Source organism: Lycorma delicatula, chromosome 7, assembly GCF_047948215.1.
Source record: "Lycorma delicatula isolate Av1 chromosome 7, ASM4794821v1, whole genome shotgun sequence".
Lineage (NCBI taxonomy): Eukaryota > Metazoa > Arthropoda > Insecta > Hemiptera > Fulgoridae > Lycorma > Lycorma delicatula.
In genome coordinates this window covers 61,489,715-61,509,934 of record NC_134461.1, presented here as the reverse complement: position 1 = coordinate 61,509,934, position 20,220 = coordinate 61,489,715, and positions in this window count along the sequence as shown.

Genomic DNA, 20,220 nt, shown 5'->3' with positions numbered 1-20,220 from the left:
TGTAATTTTGTCACGAATGTAGTGTGATATTGGTAATCACGGCTATCATAACTTAATCATCTCTTATGCAGCCACGCCAATTAATGATGTTACAATAAAAATATCTTTTCAATCTCCACTTAATCTTTATTGTCAATGGGTGTTTGAATCAAAATCATAGAAAAATATGGAAAGAAATGCAAAAAAATTGCATCTCTTATAAATAAAATAAAAAATCAGGACGCAAAAGTTAAAAGAAACATTTTTCTCTTTGTTTTAGTATTTTGTTTCGTGAAAAAAGAACTAGTGTTTCCATCAGTATTAGTTCGGAACGTACAAACGTTTAGAATGATGAAATTTTGTCAGGCATTCAGCATTCATTAGTTGATTTTCTTAGAAAATCTTCAAAACATTTTTCTAATATTGTGTTTTATCTATGCGTTTAGAAAACAAAAGAAAAATTGTTGAAGGTTCATTGATACTTTGAATTAAAGTACCTTATGTAATTTAAGTAAGAAAAACGGCTTCAACATTGGCAATTTTTTACCTCGTTTTGTTTGAAATTATTGTAATCATTATTTACCAATCTTTGCAAATTATTTGATATGTAAATAGTATGAATAGCATAACTTTGGGTTTTGAAAACCAATATATCTTTCATAGGCAACTATTTTATTTTATGATCATCCATTTTGTATATCAGTACTGTCCGTCTTATATATAATTTTTTTTCAGAGGTTCTAATATAAGAAACAATTTTTTATTTATTTGAAATACTTGAACTTCATAAAATTTCTAATATCTGGTGAATGTTGATATTAGATATAACAGGATTGAAAGCAACAAATCATTCAGAAAATTCTATATTATATTCCTTAACACGTAAATTTTGGAGATCGATTTATTTCTATATTTTGTGACTTTCTCGATTACCAGACCTTTCTCCTCCTGAGGTTTATTTGTAATGGTTTTAATCAAATCACATCTATCCGGATTGCCCTCAGAAGATTAGCCAGAGGTCTGAATTTCATCAATGTGTTTCGATTTTGACTGTGAGGCAGATAATTTTTAAGTCTTTCTGTAAAATGTCACATCACATACACATCATTCATTGTCATCACACTGTGATTTAAATGTAAACATTTAAAACTATAATTCTGCCATTTCAAAAGCTCTACTAAAGATGTTTTTAACTATCTATAAAAAAAAAATACGTGTGGAAGTACGTACTGAGGTACATAAATTACCTCTTGATACATAAATTACCTATTTTTAATATTACAAGTACCATTCGTAAATTTATTTTTTCAAATGTTAATTTTTAAAACCATATTTTAAAACTTTAATTAAATTGTATTCGTATTTTTTAAATTCGCAAACTACATTTCAAATACGCTAAACAAAAAAAGGAACACTTCAGATCGGATAAAATAAATATAATGAAGAAAATTTCATTTTGTATCATTTTAAAAGAATACAAACGGATTTTTTGTTAGTGAGTGTTTGAAAGAGAAATTATAATGTGTGGTATTGTTTACAAACAATGGGACAAAACATGAATGGTAAGAATAAAAATCTAATTGAAGTCTTACGACTATCGCACAAACCGCTACGGGCTACCGTTACTAACGTTAACAGTTGCAGTCGAGACTTTCATTGTTAGAGCTAAGGAAATTTGCAGTTTGTTTTAGGTCCAGAATCAAACTCATGTTATAAATATTTTTCAGAAATATGCTAGGAAATGCCTTTTTTCATTTTGATCACTATACTCGTTTCTGTTATTTTCTCAATTGAATAGTATTTTAAATTCTGAATAACTTTTAATTTAGTATTTTTCGATTTACTTTTTAATTTTTCACGTTATTGGGATTCCTCTTCAAAATATGTGTGAAGACTTCTTAATGATGTCAATATATCTGTTGAAGAATTAAATAAAATATTTATTGAAAGATAGGTGAAAAGGCTACATAATTTATTATTGGGATTATCATTACAGGAAATTGTTCACATTTATGTTTTATTTATTAAATTGTAACAAACTGTTAAGTATTATGATTTAAACGACAATCAAAATGTAGTTATCTGTTCTGAGTAAGGTCCCTCGCACCGTGTCATTTATTCCTAAAGTTTTTACTTCCTTTTAGATCGTGTAAAGTTTTCCTCTTTCCCTGCGTCTCTTTTTTTCACGTATCACCATCGCTTTAAACAATACTTTTCTTCTCGTGGTAATTTCCCAACTTTTTCTTCTAATTGATTCAGCTTTATCTCGTTACGTCTACTCATTACTTCATTTATCATTTAACCTGTTCGTATTATCTTTTTTAATCTTCTTCATGCCTACATTTGAAATGCCTTCCTCTTTTCTTTTTCTGTTTTTCTTAAGATCTGTATTTCGCATCCATACAGAGGATACACTCCAAACGTTAACACTTTAAAAAACGCTTCAACTCTAAATTCATCTCTGCAAAATAAGAGTTTGTTTTAGCTAAAGTTTTTCTAAGCGAATTTTTATACGAATTTTTGCAATTCTCCATAAACATAGCATGTAATTATTATTATTATTTTTTTTTAAATCTGCCTTTTTTAATGAAGACAGTCATTATTGTCTCATACTTTCATTAATTTTTATTTCCTTACATATATTTTCATTCCATATTCTTCATAACGCCAACTGATTTTGAAATCACTTTATGAATATTTTCTAGTTATATTTTTACCCTACAAATACCACGTTAACTGGAAACTGTTCAATTTGTTTTTCTTCCTCCTACATTTTTATCTATATCTAGATTATTTTTATTCGCCTAATTTTTCAAACAAATTTTGTTTAGATGTCAACGGGTTATTTTTTCTTGTACTTTTTTTCAGCATTAATTTTTAATTTTTCTCAGTTTTAACCCATTTCTACGATTCTATTTAAATTAATTTTTTATTAGTAGGTATTTATATTAAATCTGTGAATTTAATAAATTATAAAAATATAAAATTATACAATATCAACTTATTTTCGAAGTGGAGAGTTCTTAGGTTCGGGTCCTTTTAAAGGAAATTGCTTTTATATGGATTTGAATCCTTGACTGTGGATACAGATGTTCTTTGGTGGTTGGGTTTCAATTATCCATACATCTCGGAAGTGGTCGATCTGAAACTGTTCCAGACTACATACTTACCTACGTTTACACTTACATTGCACTACATCTGCTGCTGCGTCAGGCCTGGCAGCGGTAGTTGCACACGCACACACACACACACACACACACAGAGAGAGAGAGAGAGTGAGTGAGAGAGAGAGAGAGGAGAGACCCGGCAGCAGTTGGAAAACTGGTTGGAAAAAAGAAGCAATATAATAATTATTAGATATATTTTCAGTACTTCTGTTAACATTTATATATAATATTTCCAATTAACTGATTACATTATTTTATTTTTAAATCATTTTAAGTTTAGCATAAACTTGTTACCTTGTTTTTACATTATAAACAAGGAATAATATCAGTTAGTAAATTTTTCCCAATTTTTTTAGTTGCTACAACACCAGTTTAAATGAGTTGAAATCGATTACCTTTTTTTATTACTGTCTTTCGTAGAAAATTATTCAAGTTTTAATCTGAAATATTTTAAGGCTATTTATTCACACTTTAAGGAACCTGGAGTAAGACGATCGTTTGTAACTTGGGCAGATGTACAGATTCATCATCATTAGTTTTCGAGTAACAGCAGGTCCAACATGTTATGTTATCTCCTCTGTTCTATGTCGTTGGCCAATCTCTTCAGTTTACTATTTTGTCCCTCTCCTTACTATCTTCTACTTCCTAACATTGTTTTGACATTTCAAGTTACAAATTTCAATTTGCCTAATTACTTCTTCTCAGACTGTCCTTTTGTTGAACTGTAATACTAATTAGGACAACTTAACCCAAAAAAATTTCGCAATAATTCATTTAACAATTTAGATTTTTTTTATCCAGCCAATAAATATGATTGTTTTTTTAATTTTCTTTCTTTTTCTATTAAAACGTTTAAAATTTTAACATAATACAAAAATGTTTTCAATGACATTCAATCCCAACAAGAATTATAACAATCTTTTTTTTAAGAAGTAAATAATTTTTTTTTACCATCATCAGTTTTTATTATAAATCGAAAACATATCTTCAAGAACAAAAACTTAAGTTTTATTTTCTGATACAAAAAAATATTTAAAAATATTAAGTAAACGGACGTAAAAATTAAAAGTATGATTTGATAATAGTCAATTTTATCAGCATTTTTGATTCTGAATTTACAGTATACTTTTTTTGGTTGAATTTATTCATATAAAATAATGTTCTGTGTTAATGAATATCTTTATTAAAAAATATATTTAGATTTTAGGATATGATAATTTATTTGTAACATAAAAATGTAATCAGTGTTAATAATTTAAGTGCTTTCGAAAAATAATGTTGGTTAGAGAGATTTATAGATGGATAAACTCGCATTTCAGAGTATATATATCTATATGCCATTTATACTTAATTGGCTGCATTTGTTTATAAATTTATGTTTAAATGAATATGGCGTTGTAAAATAATTTGCTAAATTAAAATTAATAATCGATAAGCAAGCATTATATAAACAAATTTGCATAATTTAGTTTGTTTTTTGTTGGTTTAATAATTCATATAAAATCTTTATTTTTGAAAATATTTAAAATGAAAATAATACACTAGAATTAAAATTATATCCTAAAGGTCATTACGTTCTACTATTAACATTAATAACGTTTCATGTTTAGTCTATTTTGTATGTAACGCTTTGAATGTGAATATCAGTACTGTGCATTAGAATTTATGTTAAAAGCATTTATTTTTGTGTCTTTGTTTAGCATTTTAAGAGTTTTATATGAAAAAAGGTTTTTTCCCTTTGAACCAATATTAACAAAAATACGAACGAACATTCGTTATTGAATTCAATATGTATGACTGAAAGGTTTTTGTTCGGATTTTGATTTTGATTTCGGATTCGGATTAAGCATCATTAGAGGATTGCAAAAATACAAAAAAGCTGTAATTGGCCGTCAGGTTCGCCTTAAAATGGCCGTTAAAATTAAAATATTGTAATACTCATCACGCAAATAATGATGAAAGCTATCGAGTTGGTTCAAAAGCACTAATGTAAGGTTTATTAAAATGCATAAAATATATAAATATCCTTGTTTTAAACCAAGTGTAAAATCTCAAAATTGCTGGAAAACTAAATTTTCAGTAATTGAAAAAAAGAAAATGCCATTAAACCGCCAAAATAAGTGATAAATAGATTATATTACCTTAGTGTATGCAGTGAACGAACAAAAATCAGTTGATTTTGCGATTACAATTTTATAATTTATTAAATTTACAGATTTAATTTAAATACCTTCTAATTCATATCCTTTAGTAACTGTAATACAATGCGTTCGTAAAGTCACGGATAATCGCTGTGCCGCATACGAGTACTTTAAAATTATGTTATGCATTCTGTTCTTCTGGCGTTAGGTTGGTTGCCCTGTGTGTTTGTAGAGTGTTGCTCAGTAATAAACCAAGTCGTCAGTTATTGAGTTGGGTTTGAACATGCTTCATTTCGTTTCGTGCTGATTCTTTTATTGAAATCAATAGTTGGGAGAAACCTAATGGTTCTTTTGGTAGAACACATTTTTCTCGTTGAACATGTCTTTCATGAAGATGAGAATTATGAAACAAAATCAGGTAACCAATTTAGTGAAGCACAAATTTTCTGAAAGTTTCCAAATACTCCTTTTCCTCCACGCAATTAAGTTCAAAGCCTCATCGAAGAATTACGGACAACAAGCTCTGTTGAAGACGCTAATCGAAGTTTAAAACCGCCCAAACTAAACAAACTGAAGATGTTTGATATTTTGGATGTTATGGCTGAAAATCCATCAAAGTCAAGTCGTAAGTTAGCACAGCAGAAAGATATCGGACTCGCTTCCATGCTGTAAGAAAAAAAACTAATACTTTTCTCCTTTAAATTTATTGGGTGGAAGAACTGAAATCAGTTCTTGCCTAAAAACTAAATTATTTTCAATAGTCTAAACGTTTTGTTGCGCAAAATTCCATAGGTATCCTCGACGATGAAGCGTGGTTTCTTGTGGGAGGATATATTAATTCACAAATTACACGATTGTGGTCGACAACTACCCCCACGAATTACACGAACAATCTTTACCCGAAGCGAAAATTTAATCTGGGTAGCTGTGAGTAGTACTCGAATTATCCAATCTTTTTGAAAATACAGTGATCGTTATAGTCCTGTTTTAACTAACTTCATTAGTCATTTAACAGAAGTGGAATTCAATCACGATTAGTTCCAACCAGATGGTGCAACAGCGCATACAGCTAACAGGTCAACAGCTAACGAATCGTTTTGAGGGATTTGTGACCTGCACGATTGTCAGATCGTGCATCATCAAGACATCCAGTACATCAGCTGGTTAAAGTATTTGAAAACTAATTGAAACGTGAACAGTGTTGTACTGATGTTGCAAAACGTCCTTCCTAACATCTTTTATAAACTATTCCAGTTGTTGTAATATCCTTTTCTATATAATAATGAAGTATAAATATAGTGTAATAACTAAGAATGTTTTGTCATTACACATCGATAATTTTAGTGCCCATTAACTTTCCAAACGCACTGTAGAATGGAGTTTATTAAAAAATATTGTGATCTTAAAAACTAATTGAATATAAACATAATCCCGTAAGCAAATTTAAATATCAATGTATAAATGTTGTGTTTGTCTAACATTTCTGCTTGATATGATATAATATCCATGTTATAAAAATAATATTTATTTAATTTAATTCGTGTGATCAAATAAAAACAAAATCTGATGTGGACACAACATGACTTCTTTGTACGCCTATTAAATTACATACACATATTTTTTTTAAATGAAAAGTAGGTAAAATTTTATTACATTAATAAATTCTGATTTTTTTTAATTGTTGTTATTGAAATATTATTTATCGTGAAATATTTTTACAATCACAGTTTAATAAATCAATATATTAAAAAATAAAAAAATAGATGAAGTCAGATTTGAACCGATGTGCATTCCTCAAGTAAGATCCAAATATTTCATTAATTAGAATTTCATTTGAAAATACATCTTTGGAACCAATGAAAATAAGTATCATTATGATATATCGTTTAAAAGTTCTCAATGAGAGGTCATTACTGCAGTTAAGAAAAAGTCCAAAATCCAAATTTGTTTTAATTTTGAGCTTTTGTTGGACACTTTTGGTTCAGTCAATTGCAATCAAAAGGGAAGGTGCACAACTAGATGTTACAACAGTCCTACATACATTTCAACATCCTACGAGGTAGATTTTAGAGTGAGGTTGGACTATATATTCATAGGTGAAGAATGAAGACAACGCGCCTTGCTACTTGTTGAATAGTGGTTTAATGAATTGTCGTTTTGATCGTTAATGAAATTAATTGTAATATAACGTATAACATGACATATAAAAATAAAAAAAATATAAAATTAAATAAAACATTACAGCTAACGTTCATCCGAACAAAGAACAAACAAATTCCGGATGGACTCCATATCCGGAATAAGAGTACGACGTGACCGCCTTGGATCAGATTCGAGCGCCGAATACTAGTAACTATGAGTAACACTGATTGTCCATCCGGACAAAATGAAAAATGCGACCGCACTGGGCGGGATTCTAACGTAGGATACTAGTACAGCTTAACTTTCTCCGGTTAGCGCTAGCACCCACTAGATCGCAGCACGGGACGGCTTGACGTGGGACGGAACACTACAGCTAATCGTTTTTGAGTTATGCGAAATACGTACAGACGTCACACCGAAACTAGTCAAAATGTATTCAGGGATGGTCAAAATGGATATTTCCGTTGAAATCTGAAAACAGGAATTATTCGTGATCACAATACTTCCTTTATTTCGTACAAGGAAGTAAAAATTAGATTTTTTCTGAATGAATGTATATATCCTAACCGCTTTATACGTATATTACTACATATGAATTGTTGAAAAGCTCGCTTATTTATTTCTATATTTATGTTAACATTCTATTTTTTTACGTTTTTAAGGGAAGGTTAATTTACAACATTAATAAAAAATAATTGCTTTTAGTAAAGCAGATTTTAACGTAGGCTTTTCTGTATATTAACGGGATTTAAAAACATGAGATTTTAGTACTGTTATTATTATATTTTAAACAGAATTGATGTAAAAAAAGAACCATTTACAAACTTAGTAAGGTTTCATCATTTTATTAATTGTTATTTTTCATTTACTACGTACAGTTTTCCTTCCTTCTCTGTCAGTCACTGAATTTCATTCTCTCTTTTAGCTTAAGCTTTCTTTCACCCTCTTTCTCTTATGTTAAACTAATTAAACATCGTTACGACCTCTTTGAATAATCTACAAGATTTCATGTCAATTTTCAAAATGAACCTGTGTTTTTTTTTAAGTAACTAATTACAGTGTACTTAAAAATAATATGAAACAGAAATTTTTTTTATTAAAATAATAGCAATAAGACTAATATTTTTATATATACTGATTTTTATTCTTATGTTGAAACTCTTAATATAGTTTATTTTCATTTAATTAGAACATTAAACTAAATTAAATAAAAATTGATTAATTTTTTTTTCATAAAAGTAAATTTTCAGAGAAATGAAACGCAAACGACTTTTTTTAAATGTAGTTTAATAGAATTTTATAATGTACAAATTGTTGAGTCTTATTTTAAGAGAAAATCTGTTGAATATTGATTGCGTTTGAATACATTAAAAATATGAGGTACCTAACAATATCACATTCATTTGATTCTATCATAGTACATGTAGTGAAATTACATTTTTAAATTGCTTTCTATCCAAAATTTTTATTTATCTTCTTTACTTTCGCCTTCTTTTTTTTCTCTTCGTTTTATCGTTCTCGTTACGATTTTTCTCTTTATAATTTTACATTTCACTATCATACATTACTTATAAACTTACCAATAGTCGATGTTATATGAACAATATTGAAATTAAATTTTACATTGAAGTCTAGATAAATTTTAATTTATAAAATTATTATCTGTATTAATCGACTAGAATTAAAACAATATGCTTGAGTTAAATGGAGGATAAAATATTATTTTCGTTAAAAAAAATTAATTTTTTTATCATAAATATTATTTTTTGGAATAAAAGCCATTTTTGGAGATTAATAAAAACATGGATATAATTTTTTAACTTTTTATAAGTTTCATTTAACTCATAAAAATAAATAAATAAAAAAGTTCATTAGAGTTTGTGAAGCTTTAGTAAATGCTTTAGTAAACAAACTAAGAACTCTATCGTATTTGTCTACGTGGAGAAAATTATATTTTGAACCATACCCTAATATTCTTCTTTATTTTAATACACTTTATAGTAATAAAGATTTACAACTTCCAAATTACAGCTAGCCTAGTCTCCTATTATTTGTGTATGGTAAGAAATAGATTTTGTAGTAATTGGAAAAAATGTCAATACCTGACTGGCATTCGAACCCAGAACCGTCTGGATGAAATAGAGTCCCTCTAATAAACTCTCATAGAAGTCGTCACTATTATTTCAAATTAGTGAATGAATATGTTATTTTTATGGATTGTCTTTCCATCTAAAATATAATAATTGTTTTTTTTTTTTATTTTAAGTATTAACTAATTATTATTTTACTAACTAATAAAAAAAAAAAAAACGAAGGGTATAATTTTTTTCATGTTTAAGCCCAAGATAATAGTACCACGACTTCGATGGTTCTTTTGTTTGTTTTATAGGTGATGGATTTTTCTGGTGATCCTTTCACGTTGTATGTTTTTTACAAAACTTAAGAAAAAATTGTTAAAAATTTAATTACTTGTACTATGTACAATTTTAAGTTATTATAATATCTTCTCTATATTGTCTTGCATTTAATTATTACACTGTAATAATATTAAGCTTAATTTTGTTCTGATAGTCATAATATTTTTGCTTAAAAGTTAATTTTCGAAAATATGAAAAGAAGATAAACTTAGAAAAAACTTATTTATTATCTCTCGATATTCCATTTTTAATTATTGGGAATTGTATTTTTTTCTACGAGCAATATATGTTTATAAATTCATATCTTTAAATAATAATTATGAAATAAAAAAAAACTTTTTTGTTTCGCACCTTTGATGACTTATGTTTTCGAATATGGAAGCCAGGCCACATTGTGTCTTGGATCAGATCGGAGCGGCCATTGCTTTACCTGTGGCTAGCCTCGTAACTTGCGAAAAGACTGTATACAGGTACATCGGTGTTAAATTCATGGAAAAAACAAGCAAATTCCATGGGTATGTGTTCATGAAAATGTGTCCCAGTCCCTTGGAGTTTCCCCGCTCGAGGCATGGCATGTAACGCAAGACCGAGTCCCGGCTACATGGTTGGGTCTAGCGCCCAACCGAGGTAGTTTGAGATGAAGGCATCCCTCCGAACTTAGTTTATGCGTAATTGCGGATCCAGCTCCGTGGGGCGGGGAAATTACAGACGATAAAACGAACCAACTGTTAATTGTTCTTTTTTCACTTTTATGACTAATGTAAAAAACTAAAATTTAAACTACCATCCATTTTTATATTTTCTACTGTATTTTTGAAGTCTGTATTATTCCGTTTTAAGTTTTTTTTTTTATACAGTAAAATAAAGAGTAGTAAATTTTTCTTTTTCCTGTTTATCCTTCGGTAATTACCTTTCAGATAATACTTCAGGGGATGAATGAGGATGATATGTATGAGTGTAAATGAAGTGTAGTTTTGTACAGTCTCAGTTCGACCATTCCTGAGATGTGTGGTAAATTAAGCCCAACCACCAAAGAACAACGGTATCCACGATCTAGTATTCAAATCCGAGTAAAAATAACTGATTTTACTAGGACTTAAACGCTGGAACTCTCGACGTCCAAACCAGCTGATTTGAGAAGACGCGTTTACCACTAGACCCCAACCCGGTGGGTAAAAAAAAAAGAAAAAATCGACTACTCTTTATTTTAATGTATAAAAAAGAAAAAAAAACTTAAAAAGGAATAATGCAGACTTCAAAAATATAGTAAAAGGTCTGTATTATTCCTTTAAAGTTTTTTTTCTCTACAGTAAAATAAAGAATAGATTGGATTGGTTGAACGTAACTAATTTAAAACAGTTGAACTAATAAGTTACAACCACTAATTTAAAGTAAGTAGGAACTATAACGGTTGATAAATTTTTATTATTTAACCTCACGATTAGTGGGCGGAGCCCCATGAATCCCAACTGTGATCATTATCCTCATGCTTGTGATTATAATGCTTATAAATAACAGTTAAAACCTTAAAACTGTTGGTGTATTGTAATTCCTTCATACCAGTAGTTTGGTCAGCAACTCGAAACTGAGTAATTTCTTAGTGAATTAGTTAGGCAGGTGCAGCTAGTCGCAGTGGAATCGTATCGCAAGTATAATAACAGTAGCAGTGTTGGTTGAGCCCCGCGCCATACACCATCGCATCTTTAAAGTTTCTTTTATCGAAACCAAAAGAGATATCTAAAAAAAGATACATATTATTTTGTAGAAATTTCATAACTACATAATTCTATGTTTCTTGCCAGGTATAAAACCTATGTTCACGAAAAATTTTAACTGAATCGGTTTTGTAGTTTTATAAAAGACGCATCTTTCTCTTTTAGAAAAAAATATGGTGCTTATTTTAGAATATTGTAAAATAAAATATTTGATTCAATTTTTTTTTTTTTCATCTAGAGAGATTGATTTAATTATTTGGTCATTTAATATTAGAAAACGAGTTACGCTTATAATATTTTATAAATTTAATACAAATTAGGTTCAAAAATTAGAATTTTAAAGAAGTTCTAATAAGCCACGCTTTGCTTAAGAAATTAAAACACAGATCAGTTTTATGACTGAATATATATCATTGCTTCAAATACCATTGATATCCAATGTAACTAAATAATAATCTTACAATGAAGCTGAAAATGTGAGGCTGTAAAAGGATTAAAATAAAATGTGGAAATACATTTTATGAGTTTTTAATGATTTTATCTTGAACACGAAGTGGCATATTTAAAAAAATAAATATTAAAATATTTTAATTTCAATAAATTAGCATATAAAATATCTAACCGCACATAAAATGAGTTCATATTAAAATCAGTCTGATATTTTAACAACTGTGCGGTTGTTCTCTTTTAAATGATGTTAATATGTTTTAAAGCAACAATATATTCATTTTTATGATGAATTAAAATAATATTTTTTATCCATATCAAACCCCGTAATTTTTAAATGTCCTGTACATAATTAATACGCGTATTAACATTTAAATTAAAATTAGACTTGAATATATATATATATATCGTATTAGTACGTTACATCGTATATCTTAGTATGTTGCCTTAAACATTGTCTATCATCAAAAATAAAATAAATACTTAGAGAAAATTATAGGTACCTGATATTTCTCACTTTTTCAATGAGATAAGTTTACATTAATATTTATGTAATTAATATATTTACTAAAACCTAATATTTTATTGATACAGTTAATATAAAAAGGAACCAATAATGAAAATAATAATAAAAAAATTACTTGTAAAAATTTATACATATATTTTCAGTGAAAAATCTAAAGTAGTAATCTCAAATATGGAAAACAATACTTTGGTTTTATAATATGAAAGGAGTGACGAAAACTAATCACATCGATATTACAATGTTTTATTTCATCCATTAATACGCTAAATAAAATAAAATTATTGATAAACAATAGAAAAATCTTATTACCATATATGTACAAAACAAAAATATATTTAACGACCGGGAAGCACGATATAAAACAATTAATTACATTAAAAAAAAAAAAAAAGTAAAGAAGGAAAATGAATTAGTTTATTGATTTTAATATAATAAACACGATTTTAAATTACACAGTTAATAAAAAATTACGACTTATTACCAACCGGTTGATTTTATGTGATATATTTTTAAAAATTGATAAAAAAAGTAAATTATGAAGTTCAATTTTAAATAATCGATTTTATATTCTGTGTACGTTCCATTTATTAACAGATGCTATATTCAAAGTAACGTGTGTTTATAAAACTTCTTAGCGTGTCACAGACTAAGAATAACAAAGTCGTATACTGAATTTTACATAATTCTATAATACAAATTAATATAATTTTATAAAACAAACATTCCGTATGTGTGTGCGCGCGCGCACGCATGTGTGTGTGTGTGTGTGTGCTCATCATATACGCACTTCATTCATATTATTTTACAAAGAATCAAATTCATATGTTTACCCAATTAAAGTTATTGTGTGCCAAATGTAAAATAGTGTGTTTTCTATCCCACTCTTTTTTTCCTTTGACCACAGATTTCTCAAAAACTTCTAAAATAAATTTCTGATACCTATTTTTTCCAGTCTTTCAGTTCAGATTTCGTATAAAATTATTTTAAATTTACCCATTAATTTGGGTCCTAATAATTACAATTTGCCTTAATTTTACCAAAGGGGCAGAAATAAGGGCGAAATCTTTAATCAGCTGACACTCGCTAACGAAGCGTTTCCGAATCTCCCTTTAAATGAATTTTTATTTATTCTCACCTGATAAATATGTCCTGAAAGTTTTACATTATTCGTGAATCACTCTATACGTATACATCTAGTATGTATGGTGTGCGTGTGCGCATGCGCGCGCACACACACACACACACACACACACACACACACACACACACACGTATACATACTAAAGAGTAATATGGAGTATTGAGTGTTTTACATACACGTGAGTTATAAAATATATTTTCCGAATTTTGAATTTTTTAACTAAATAATATAAAATAGTTTTTAAATTTTTAACTCATTATCTGCCGGACATAAACTTATTCAATGTTTTTCTAAATAAACCCTTCAGTGTACCCACAAAATTAAATTTCATCAACTAAATGCGTTACAAATACTGAAAGTAGAACTTAACTATGTTGATCTCTATAAGGAAATAATAAAAAGTAATCATTTTAAAAAAAAGTAGTTTTCATTATTAAATCACGATACTTTTTTTACAAATAATTTTTTTATGCTTTTATGACCCATAATTTAAAATAAATTTTCCAGTATTATAAATATTCAATTTAATGTTAAAATAAACGAAAATCTATTAATTTAAATGCAGATTGTGCAGGTAATATTAAATAGGTATAATTTATTTTATGGAAAACCTGTCATACTTTTTTTTCAACTATTCTGGAAGTAAAAAATGTTTAAAAACTCGATATATATATTTACCAATTGATTTTATGAAAATTTTAATTTTTTACGTGTGGTTGTTTTGCATTTACATTTCATATACGTACTAGTTTAATAGTAAGTGAAATCAACGTCAAATATTCATCTTGTGAAATAAAACTGTTACTTAAATTTCTTATTTGAAAGACATTGTTATTAAGGTACAATATTTAAATAGATTCAGTGTAAAAGATGAGATTTGTGTTTACGAAAGATATAAGATGTGAAAACCAGTTTGTCCAGCGAAATGTTATATTCAGTTTCTTTCCTCAATGTTTTCAATACGAACTGTGATATCAATAAATTTATAAGTTATAAATTTATTTATATGTAATAATAAAATTATCAGAATTATATCACAAATGTGATATAAGTATTATAATTGTGATATAAATTCATAAAAAGTAGGTGAAGATATTTACTTATTACATACATATATATATCCCAGTAGTATATGGTACATATATATATATTTATATATAAGGATATTATATTAAAGTATATGAATTATTTATTTATATGTACACTTTCAATTAAATTTAAGTACTGTAAAGCCGGGAATAGGCTATGTTACAGCTACATTCATGTCAGGTTGTTAAATTAATGTCCTTAACGCTTCAGTCAGTGTTCGTTTAAAACAAATTTTGTAATAGGTCTTTTTATTTTAATCACTGAATTTTTCTCTTTAGATTTTTATGTTTTAATTATTTTCTTTATTTATTAAAAATTATAAAAGTTTAATATTTAATTATTTAAAAATATAAACATTATTTATTCTAACTAGAAATTTCAAGCTCAGTCATAAATCACAAACCAATAATTTCAGCACCATATAGCTTACAACTTTTTATTGTGTACTACTTATTTTGGGGGTTCCTTAAGGACCTTCTTATCACGTGCTTATGTCAGGAAACTTACTTATGGCTCTGCAGGATAGCCGATTGTAATTATAATTGTTATTGAGCAAAAAAAAAATTCTAACTAGAAAAACGGAATATTAAAAAAAAAATTACATCATGCTTACAGGTTTTTGTTATGGAACCATTTAACATATACCATTTAATTCCTGTTTTTTAACGTTTTTATTTGATACTCATTTTAATGATTTACAAACTTGGTTTACCGATTTTTAAAAAAAGATTATTTTACTGCTTCATTTTTCATTCAAATCTGTTTACTTTTCAATTAAACGAGATTGATTCCATTACGATGAACTGTTTGATAACTATTCGAAAATCATTTAAGTGATTCAGTTGTATAAATATGAGATTCAAAACATTACCAATCCTCTTCTTTTGATCAGCTAGAAATGAAAACGATTGCATTTTATATTCAAATGCTTTACATTTCTCATAAATTTTAAAATAAAATTTATTTGTTTTGTATTTGTTAAACTGCTAAAAACTCCCTATATTAAGTTACAAAAAAAGACGATTCTTATAGTAGCACATTATTCTTAATAGATTTACCGTAATAAAAACAGTTTACTGTCAGCAAAAATTACAGGGTGGTCTAAAGAGCAGTCTTCCTTATTACAAATTTAAAAAAAGTTAATAAAAGCAATTTTTTTTTTTTTTTATTAAAAAATTAATACACATTAGAGTTTATGTAAAATGAATCTCGTCATTCTGTGCTTACTGATTCGTGATAAGGTTTGAGCCATAGGTTTCATAATTTTTCCATTTAATTTGTTTTTTCTAATTATCTATTAACGTGAAGGCCAATTCCATTTTTCATTCGACATTTAAATAAGTTATAGTTCAAATGTATGCAATCTCTGTAATAAAATTTCATGTTATGGCCCTTTCTTCAAACTAAATAATTATTTTAAATTGTTTGCTAATTCATTATTAAAATCCAGTTGCAAAGATTATATGAAATCGATGAGCTAAACCCTCATTCGATTTTCAGTTTCAATATACAGTCTTTAACTTTTAATTATGGTTCTTTGAATTATATTACCAGCACTTTTATTATTATTATTTATTTTTAATTTAAATTGATCTGAAATTAAGAAACAGATAGAACTTGGTGGATTGTATTGTAATATAATGCAGATAATAAAATCTATGTTTAGTATATTTCAGTAAAGAATGCAGTCCCTAAGACAACGTACACAATTGGCCCTTTGTTATTAAACAAGTACCGTTTATTCCCCTACTTATAACATTAACCGTTCTCAATTTAAAACGTGAAATGTTTAAGGCTATTTGAATTTAAATAAAATGTTATATCACATGGAATATCGTCATGTTCATATTTATAACGAAAAATCACTACTCATCGTAAGTGAAAAAAATAAAATCTCTACTCATTCAAAAATGAAGTCGTATTTTACTGTTGTAATATATAGGGACTATTAATCTAAAATACAGGGTTTCTTAGTAGCTTGGAACATCCATAACACCAACAAATTGAAAATTATTCTCAGTAGAGATGTACACAGTTTAACATATCAACAATTGAAGAGGAATTATAGTAATTATTCGGGCTAATTGCTATCAGCTGAAAAACCAACATTTCCCATCTGTTGTATTTAGAATTATACAGAATTTAAATCTGCGTGCAGGAGAAACTGACTTTTAGTTCACCGTACTTAATTTTTTGACAGTGCAATCTCTAATGGTTTAGATCTTTACACATCTTTGTTTTACGATTCGTAGAGTATACCAGGAATATTAATAATTAGAAGTTATCGCAGTCTTATTATTTATAGTGGAAGTTCAAAACTAATAATCTTTTTAATTTAGTTTAATTAATTTTTTTTATTTGACTTAAACAAACCTAAGTTATTACTTGATTTATATGTAATTTTAATTCACTATGAATGATGATTAGATTATCTATTTTATGTTTTACAGATCTAGAATAGATCTGTTGTATCTCAATGGTAATTTTAACTTCAAATTTTAATTTTTGGATTTGATCATTGCTTTTAAATTTTTTGACCGTTTTACATTTCTGGCAAATAATAATTACAATAACTAAATTAAAGGGGAAAGTATGGTTATCATATCAAAAATGGGTTACCTGGTTTTTTTAACAAAGCTTTACGTTAGCTCCAATTCGGGACTAAAAAAAAAATATGTATTTATGCTTGCGTAAGTATATATGTGTGTCAACACACACATATTGTTCGTATATCTCACAATTTACTGGATGGATTTTCTTCAAATTTGGGTCAAATATTTTTGTGTGCGAGCATTGATTATAAGTTTTTTTTTAAAACGTTCGATAAGGGGGTCAGGAAATATTGCGAAAAAATTAATTTCGTTTTTCTCTTCAGAGGTGTTATAGAAAAATATTTATTAAAGGAAATTTTTTACGTACAATGCATATATAAATGATTTATGCTTGCGTAAGTATATATGTGTGTGTTGCACTGCTTTTGTTCGTATATCTCACAATTTACTGGATGGATTTTCTTCAAATTTGGGTCAAATATTTTTGTGTGCGACCATTGATTATAAGTTTTTTTTTAAAGTTCGATAAGGGGGTCAGGGAATATTGCGAAAAAATTAATTTCGTTTTTCTCTTCAGAGGTGTTATAGAAAAATATTTATTAAAGGAAATTTTTTACGTACAATGCATATATAAATGATCAAAAAAAAGAAGTTTTTCAAAAAAATCAACCCTTGCCTCTTAAAACTGAAATATAAGTTTTTTTGTTCATTTTCTTTCTCTCTCCAAATTTTTTTGATTAAATTTGTGTCAAAAGTTTTTATTAAACTATAGACCCTATAAATGGAGAAACTTTTTTTTTTAATTCTTCTTTAACAAAGTAAAATTATAAATATTTAGCTCTTAAATATTTCTGTAGATATATTAAACAAATATAAAAAAGCGTGTTTATTGTTGACTACGTATTTGAATGATGAATTAAAAATAAAAGTAAATATTCCTTTCTAAAAATTATATAGGATTTTCGCTCTATTTGGCGATATTAAATGAAAATAATATTACACGCGTTTAAAACAATATATTTCATGCTGTTTTAGTTTTTTACTTGACTTGTAGATTAAGTAAAGCAAATGTTTGCGTGCTAAATAATACATTAGCTTCATTCATAATATATAATTAGTATATTATTATTTTCTGTAATATAAATTTTAAATATGCTTTCGCTTAAAATATGATTATTTTCTTATATTTTCAATAAAATTTACGATACAATAAGTTCAAGTTCAGAGATAAAATTAATGAGATTTTTTTTACAAATTTTACGATAAATAATACAATTTATTTGTAACTATTTATTTATTTTTTGATAATTTCTTAATTCATTTACCATAGTTTTATTTTTGATTTCCATTCATAATATACAACAAAATTTTTTTTTGCTCAATAACAATTATAATTACAATCTGCTCTGCTGCGGAGCCATAAGTAAGTTTCCTGACAAAAGTACGTGATAAGAAGGTCGTTAAGGAACCCCGAAAATAAATAAAACACAATAAACAGTTGCAAGCAAACTTGAACTTGCAAGTTAAATATGAAATTTCAAGCTGTCATAAATCACAAACCAACAATTATAGTCCATATAGTATTATAGTAATATTATTATAGTATTATAGTCCATATTATAGTATCATATAGTCCACAAAACAAACATTAATAACAAATAAAAAAGAAAAAGAAAGATACGTAACAAGAAATTAGATACGAAACCACATCAAATTTTAAACATTTTTTTATATTCTTACAAATGTTGATTGGGTTCAATTTTTATTCGTTTGTTTTAAAAATTTATTAAGTTGCTTTACCAGTCTCGATTATGATTGTTTATCTTTCTAAAAAAGGGTTTACGGTTGTGATGATAATGATGAGAAAATCATTAAGATAAACGCCAAATAGTTTTCCACTCTTGTTTTTTTTTTTTTAAAGTTTTCTTCTGAATTTTAAATAGTAGGTTTTTTAAATTATTAATCTTAACATTGATGAAAGTATATTAATTTTCTTTTGTAGTTTCCGTTATATAATTTTCTCTATTATTCTATTTTTTCAGCTATTACTGATATTTCTAGTAGTCACTTTATTTCAGGATAGTAAGGGAAGAGATTTTGATTAAAACCATAAAGATTAATTTGCAGTAAGAATTTTAAATCCTCATAATCAAAATATTACTTTTTAACGTATAACCAAAATAAAACTGTAGTTGCATACTTAGAAACGAGATTAGTTATAAACCTATTACATTTAATAAAATTGCTTTAAATTATACGTCTCCGAACCAAAATTTAAAGTATCTTTGATCTGTGCTTTATTGAACATTCAATGATTAAAGACAAAAATTACTCTGCAGTTAAAACGGTTTATTTAATCAACGTGTCTTTATTTTTTATTTATCAAAATAATCACAAGCAACATTAATACACTTTCCAATCTAGGAATCAGCATATTTATGCCTTTTTGCAAAGAAATTTTTGTCTTTATGTCGGAGCCAAGTTAGCACATTTTCTTTGACATCGTCATTGCTATTAAACTTCATAGCACATAACGCCTTCTTGAGCGGATCGATCAAGTATATATCTGTTGAGGTTAATTCACGATACAATTTACCGATGGTCTCTATTTAGCTGAGCTGTGCGAGGCGAAGCGTTATTTATCATAAAGCAGATTGACACTTTTGTGCTCGTACTAAGATGCAGAGCGGTTTTTCAAAAATCAGGGTCTACTTGTTGATAAGTATACGCTACTTATTGTTAGCTAATCTCATAGAAAATCTACCAAAGTCCGACTTTTTCTATCCCAAATGATTGTCATCATGATTTTTCCTGTTGATTGTTCAGAATTCTTTCATTAAAATTAAACTCGTATGCTTCTACTCCATGCTTTGGTTTTTGATTCCGATTAATCCCCGACTGATC